This window comes from Periplaneta americana, chromosome 2 (assembly GCF_040183065.1).
Source record: "Periplaneta americana isolate PAMFEO1 chromosome 2, P.americana_PAMFEO1_priV1, whole genome shotgun sequence".
Lineage (NCBI taxonomy): Eukaryota > Metazoa > Arthropoda > Insecta > Blattodea > Blattidae > Periplaneta > Periplaneta americana.
Window position 1 is genome coordinate 21,543,627 of NC_091118.1, and position 7,581 is coordinate 21,551,207.

The window sequence follows — 7,581 nt, forward strand, 5'->3', positions numbered from 1 at the left end:
CATAAGGAGTCACGTCATAATACCCATTTGAATTGCATTAGCGACTGTGCTGCCATCTCGTGTTCGTTTACGGCGGACGGGTGGCGATTTTGGCGGTTGTTCTCTTCAAAGTGCTGCCGATTTTAACGTAGCGAGGAGTTATCTGTTACATATATGGTCTAGAGTGTAACGAAGAAAGAAATGAACAAGACCACATAGGACACATTATCACAACCTAAAATTAACTGTCTTCAGAATGTCTCTGCGACAGAGTTTCAAAATCAGGAATTATGTCACTTACTGCCAGTCGTAGTTGATCACGAAGGTATTTGTCTACCAGTCGTAATCAAAATTAGATTTTTACTATTTTCATTGTTGAAAATAATTTTTCACAAACTTAAGTTGTAGCGAACATGGCTTCAACAGAGTAAGCGAAAGAACGAAGCTTCGGATATTTATTTTTTGGCAAAGATTTGAAAAGTTCAACATTTGTCAAGTCCTTACATCTAGCTTTCATTTGACATCACATTGTAAATCTGTGACTTTAAATTGAAGACCTAACCGCACTATTCATACATCTGCTGAAAAAGGATCGACGTACAGAGATAATAATGAATGAGATTCATGGGACGAACAGCGGGATGCTCTTTGCTGGAACACCGTAAAAATGTGGACATATTGCAGGAACTCAAAATGGATCCTATAGTTCATTTTGTTCAACAATATCGACTTCAGTGGAAAAAACATGTCGAAAGGATGGATCGCACTAGATGGCCTAAACAGATTCTTACTTATGTACCAAGAGGAAAGAGGAAATTGGGAAGACCACGCAATCGCTGGCATGAGATCGGAAGAGAGTAGTAGTAGGGTTTAAGAAGGGCGCGTCAGCTACTATGGCTATTTGCGCCCTTATCTAAAATTCTTAATGTAACAAATACATAAATAATATAATAATCAGAGTGCTAAAAGAATTAAAAAGCGTTGTCACGATAAAACGAGGCACACAAATGCAGTATACATAATGTGATTTCTACAGAATCATAAAAGTGAGTAGTTATACCACACTAGGTGGTATTCAACACGAACAAATAAAACAATAAAACTAAGGCCACCAGAGATAACTTGTCAATCATATTTTAAAACCATAAAATTTTATAAAATATTCCGATGTATGAAGTCCGAAATGTCAACAATGTAAAATCAAATATAAAACAACAAATGTAACCTCCGGATGTAAAGGGTCCGGAGGATGAGTAAAACGGATCAATAAAAAACTAAATCACCTTATCCAAACCTGTATTTGATAAAAATCTCAGAACTGCATTTGCACAATTAAAATCATTTCCAAGAGCGTCACGTAATGTCGGCCGAATTCCATATTGCCTCCGTGCATGGTCATATTTCCTGCAACGCAATAAAAAGTGTTCCACCGTAAGTGGAACACGGCACATATCGTACTCCGGCTGAGGTTCGCCACGTAGGAGATGGCTGTGTGTCAGATGACAATGGCCAATCCTCAACCGGGTGAGTAAAACCTCCTCGTGTCGCTCGGAAGAGATTCTGTAGGGTCTAATACGTGAGGGATATGATGATGATGATGATGATGATGATGATGATGATAATAATAATAATAATAATAATAATAATAATAATAATAACAATACTTAACCTTTTAATGTTTCATCAGTTCCATGCAGTATGATGCCGTTTTATGTTATACAACTGTTTTCCTCGTAATACTTGTGAACAAATAATACATCTAATATTCCCACCATATTGGCAGCAAAAAAATGCGTCCTCCCATCCTACTTGAAACTTTCGTTTTTGTAGAGGTACATGGTTTCGAGAGACAAATACAAATGGAACGGAGTTTGACTCCAGTGAGCGAGAGGGTGGGGGTTGGGGGAGCAAGAGACATGCACAGCTATCATTGCGAGCCACAATGTGCACGTGAGTTACATTTTCGCCACGGCTGATTTTGAGGGATGTACCACACATTTATCACTTCAGTGTTTTCTATTATGACATAGCAAGTTTTTGATTATACTGTAAATTGTGAGGAAAAGGTTACAAGTATAAAATAATGGGGAAGATGTCATGACGTACACGAATAACGAACAGTTGTCACTACTAATTTTTCCTTTAATGTAATTCAGTTTTAAAAGAGTTTTCGATAATATTTAGTTCTCAGCGCTGCTGTAAGCTTCAGATTAAGTTCCTGAAGCGGCCGGGGTTCTTGATAAACAAAGAACTTCATTAAGTATAGGTCCACTTCTCTTTCGCGTTTTCTTTGTGAGACTGCTTATTACACGATCTGACGACATCAAAAGGACAGAGCGTTCGCCTACGGGTGGGGCCAGGAAAGCGGCATGTACTGATACGCCGCTTTGTGCACGCAGCTGTTGAGACACGCTCGACAAACAAGGACATTAAGGTCGACAAGTTATCAGTTGTGAGCCAGCTGTTGCAGTATTTAACACGTACAGTGCAGGTTCTTGACACAGTTGCTTAAATATTCAGCGTGTGTGTAAAATTTGTTTGTGTGAGATCGTGCGTATTTGCTTGTTTTCCGCACAGAACCAATACGCGGTAAGTGTGAAATACCACATTCAGTATTCCCAACGTAACACACATAACAATTTCCCTCTTCTTACCGCTTAAGCGCGACATTCATTTTACTGCTTTAGGCTTTTAACATATTATTTTTAGAGACGTTTAACATAGGAATAATTATAAATTGGAAACTTACCACTGCAATTACACCTAAATTGCAATGTTAATTATTGTTTTTAAATATTTGCAAAAATTAAGTAAAGTCTACTACTCCACGAAACTTATTGCATTCCTGATACAAGTAACATTAAGGAAGCCGTGAAAAAATCAACAAGATTCCAGATGCCGATGTTATTACTGCAATATGTTATATAAATAATATTGTTAAAATATTAAAATGAAATATAAATCATTACATAACCTTACCGTTTGTTTTAAGTTCGCATTTATAGACTGGGGGGGGAGAAGACAGACGTATATCACGGCCTGCTGGAGTATAGCAAACACAGAAAACATTTTATAGCAACAATGTTGAAGAAATATATTTTGTTTTTCCGAAGTTGCCGTCATTAAACAGAAACCAACATGGAGATTTCATTGCAACTAATTAGAAATTCGTCTTTCAGGTATGTAATAAACGATCTTCGCACAAAATAATGTACGATACACGAGCGGTATGTTTGTTTTCATGTTCTCGGAAATTAAAAAAGCTCAACTACGTTTCGCTTTTTCAATCTTTTCCTCGACCATGAAAACGTCAACATACCGCTCTTGTAACGTATATTACTATAACAATGCAAAACGCAAAATTTACGCTTGAACAAAGAGTTTTTATGTATGCTGCATATGTGAAAACAGAGTCATGTAGAGAGGTGCGTAGGCAATTTGAAGTGAAATATCCGGGTGCTCCAATTCCGGGTAGAGAAACTGTTAGACGTCTTGTTAACAAATTAAGGACAACAGGGTCGATAAATGCTACAATTCCTAAGCGAAAACAAAGAGTATTGACGGGAGAAAAAATTGATGAAATCAGTGCATAATTTACACGCTCTCCTAATAAATCTCTAAGATGTGTTTCACAGGAAGTTAGTGTTTCAAAAACATCAGTCTTTACTGCTGCTAAACTTTTAAAATTAAAACTCTACAGAGTATAGTACAGAAAGCGGAAGCTTACGGATAGACGATTCCCCCAAGCGACACCGCAGGCAGGCCGCTTTCCTGGCCCCAACCGTAGGCGAACGGTCTGTATATTCAGCATTAGATGACAATCAACTTATGGAAACGTTTTCTATATTTTGTTCATATAAAATAAATTTCTCTCTAACCACTTCTTTTTGTGACTGGAATTCACTCAGGATTCGGTGACAAACAAGCAAAATTAACAATCTTAACAGTATCTTTAAAACGGATCATCTGTAAGTGTTCAAATCATTATTTTACAGCAGTCGTCGCGAAAATGTTACTCACGAGCACATTATGGCTCGCAATGACAGCTGTGCATTTCTCTTGCTTCCTACCGTTCACAACCCCCACCCTCTCACTCACTGGAGTCAAACTCCGTTCCATTTCTATTTGTCTCTGACCTGCGAGTGGCGTATCGTCGCAATGTCTCTCTCGAAACGATGTACCTCTGCAGAAACGAAAGTTCCAAGTAGGATGGAAGGACGCTTTTTTTCCTGCCAATATGATGAGAATATTACATGTAAAACGACTGTGTAACATAAAACGGCATTATACTACATGTTACTGATGAAACATTAAATGATTAAGTATTATTACTTACTTACTTACAAATGGCTTTTAAGGAACCCGGAGGTTCATTGCCGCCCTCACATAAGCCCGCCATCGGTCCCTATCCTGAGCAAGATTAATCCAGTCTCTATCATCATACCCCACCTCCCTCAAATCCATTTTAATATTATCCTCCCATCTACGTCTCGGCCTCCCTAAAGGTCTTTTTCCCTCCGTTCTCCCAACTAACACTCTATATGCATTTCTGGATTCGCCCATACGTGCTACATGCCCTGCCCATCTCAAACGTCTGGATTTTAAGTTTCTAATTATGTCAGGTGAAGAATACAATGCGTGCAGTTCTGTGTTGTGTAACTTTCTCCATTGTCCTGGAACTTCATCCCGCTTAGCCCCAAATATTTTCCTAAGCACCTTATTCTCAAACACCCTTAACCTATGTTCCTCTCTCAAAGTGAGAGTCCAAGATTCACAACCATACAGAACAACCTGTAATAGAACTGTTTTATAAATTCTAACTTTCAGATTTTTTGACAGCAGACTGGATGATAAGAGCTTCTCAACGGAATAATAACACGCATTTCCCATATTTATTCTGCGTTTAATTTCCTCCCGAGTGTCATTTATATTTGTTACTGTTGCTCCAAGATATTTGAATTTTTCCACCTCTTCGAAGGATAAATCTCCAATTTTTATATTTCCATTTCGTACAATATTCTGGTCACGAGACATAATCATATACTTTGTCTTTTCGGGACTTACTTCCAAACCGATCGCTTTACTTGCTTCAAGTAAAATTTCCGTGTTTTCCCTAATCGTGTGTGGATTTTCTCCTAACATATTTACGTCATCTGCATAGACAAGAAGCTGATGTAACCCGTTCAATTCCAAACCCTGCCTGTTATCCTGAACTTTCCTAATGGCATATTCTAGAGCGAAGTTAAAAAGTAAAGGTGATAGTGCATCTCCCTGCTTTAGCCCGCAGTGAATTGGAAAAGCATAGGACTTGACAAATGTTGAACTTTTCAAATCTTTGCCAAAAAATAAATATCCGAAGCTTGTTCTTTCGCTTGCTCTGTTGAAGCCATGTTCGCTACAACTTACGTTTGTGAAAAATTATTTTCAACAATGAAAATAGTAAAAACCAAATTTAGATCACGACTGACAGACAAATACCTTCGTGATCAACTACGACTGGCAGTAAGTGACATAATTCCTTATTTTGAAACTCTGTCGCAGAGACATTCTGAAGACAGTTAATTTTAGGTTGTGATAATGTGTCCTATGTTTTATTGTTCATTTCTTTCTTCGTTACGCGTACTAAACATTAGTATCTAGCCTTGTACTGTATAAAATTATAGTTAAGTGCTTGACGTAAGGAAAATAAATATCCGTTGTTAAGTCAGATAGTTGCTTCACTTCCCCTTCGGGTGTTGGCCCCCCTTCATAGGTGCTATGCACGTTGCAGTTACACAGTGGCTCGGCGCAAGATTACATTTTCGCCATGGCTGTTTTACAGTAAACAGTTAAATAGTTCATCACTTCTTTCTGCTTTGTCATCTGTATGGCGCCAAATATGAAAAAGATCGTTTCGCGATATTTCTTCTGAGAGTACTAAAACCTGAAAAAAAAGCCAAAGTAGCAAAAAAGTAGAAGCTAGTTTTTATATAGGGGAAAGAATAAGGTATTGGCTTTAGTATTATGAAAATATCTTGACAAATCGTTGACAATTATAGATTTCCGGGTGTAAAAATACTCAAAACTAGAAGTTAAATTAGCAATAACTTCTCGATTTTTAAGCGAATTTCACTTTAAAGTAGTAAGTTGTGTGAGATTTTTAAAACGTCACAAACATAGCTCATACCTAGGTCTCCCATATCCACCAGTAACAGATGAAAATCGTCGGAAAAAACACGTCCTTTCAAGCACAGTTATAGAACATAAATTATGAGCTCGTCTTCAGACGGGGAATGCGATAAGAAACGCCATACTTCTGACTTCTTTTGCAACACAAGGGCTGCACAAATAAACATAACTATAACAAATCTGGTAGCCTTGGATATTATAGTAATTAAAAACTCCATAAAACATGAAAATACTGTATGCTATACTCAATTTTTTAATTTTGTGCGGCCAGACAGTGAAAAAGGATCACTGTGCGTCGCCAGGAAAGCTTCAGTAGTTTTCGATTACCGTAAAATAGGTAACTTTGCACCATTTTCTAGTTAAAATTTGTTTTCAGTCTGTATTTACAATTTTACTAATAAACCGGGTATAGTTTTTATACGAGACTTATGCAGAGTTGAGACAGAAAACGTTACTAATAAACAGTGAATAAGCTATGGACGTATAAACAGGCTGTAACTATACAATGGGAATTGCTTTGCAGTAGTTATATAGGCTACACGTAACCCCTTGTTTAAGCGTTGTATATAGGGAAAAAATGGCCGCCCCTTTAACAGCTGTTCGTATCGACTGTCATTTTATGATGATGTTTACCTTGTAACCACAGAAGAATAAACCAAAGATCATAGAATTATTAGAATAATATTGCTGCAGCTTGTACTCTTTGACCAAATTGTAGTGTGGTAATCGATTAGAGCCAGTTGTACTATCGATATTTAACACGCCACACCAGAGCGCTCTACCGGATCCAGTAGAGAACCTCAGATATTCTATTACCTTTCGTAAGGAAGTAATGATGAAACTATGACGTAGCTGTGTAGCAGTTATACTGTTATACACGACGTATGTAGTGATTATTAGTAAGGAATTTACACACGACGTATAAACGAGTTACTCATTGTATAAGTATAAGACAGTTAAACGTCTGTATATAGAGTTTTTATTAGTAAGACCGTTAGTCTTTAAGGGCCATATTCATAGACATTCTTAGCACGGGCTTCCGGTGGATGATCAGCGAACTAACGTTTTTCGTATTCATAAACCAGTGTTAGCGATATGATATGATATGATATGATATGATATGATATGATATGATATGATATGATATGATATGATATGATATGATATGATATGATATGATATGATATGATATGATATGATATGATATGATATGATATGAATCCTGTACAAGTAATCAGTCGATAGCCGGGGCTAGTTTAGCACGCTCGTAGCGCGGGCTAGCGAAATGTCTATGCATAGCACCCATAATCTCTAATTTTGAGATAGGCATTTATTTTATACGTTCTAGGGATAAGGGGGAATATATTTAGCCAGTCATATCTTCGAAATTAAATGTCCTTTGAAATTTATAATCTGCCAAAAATTGATGCAAAG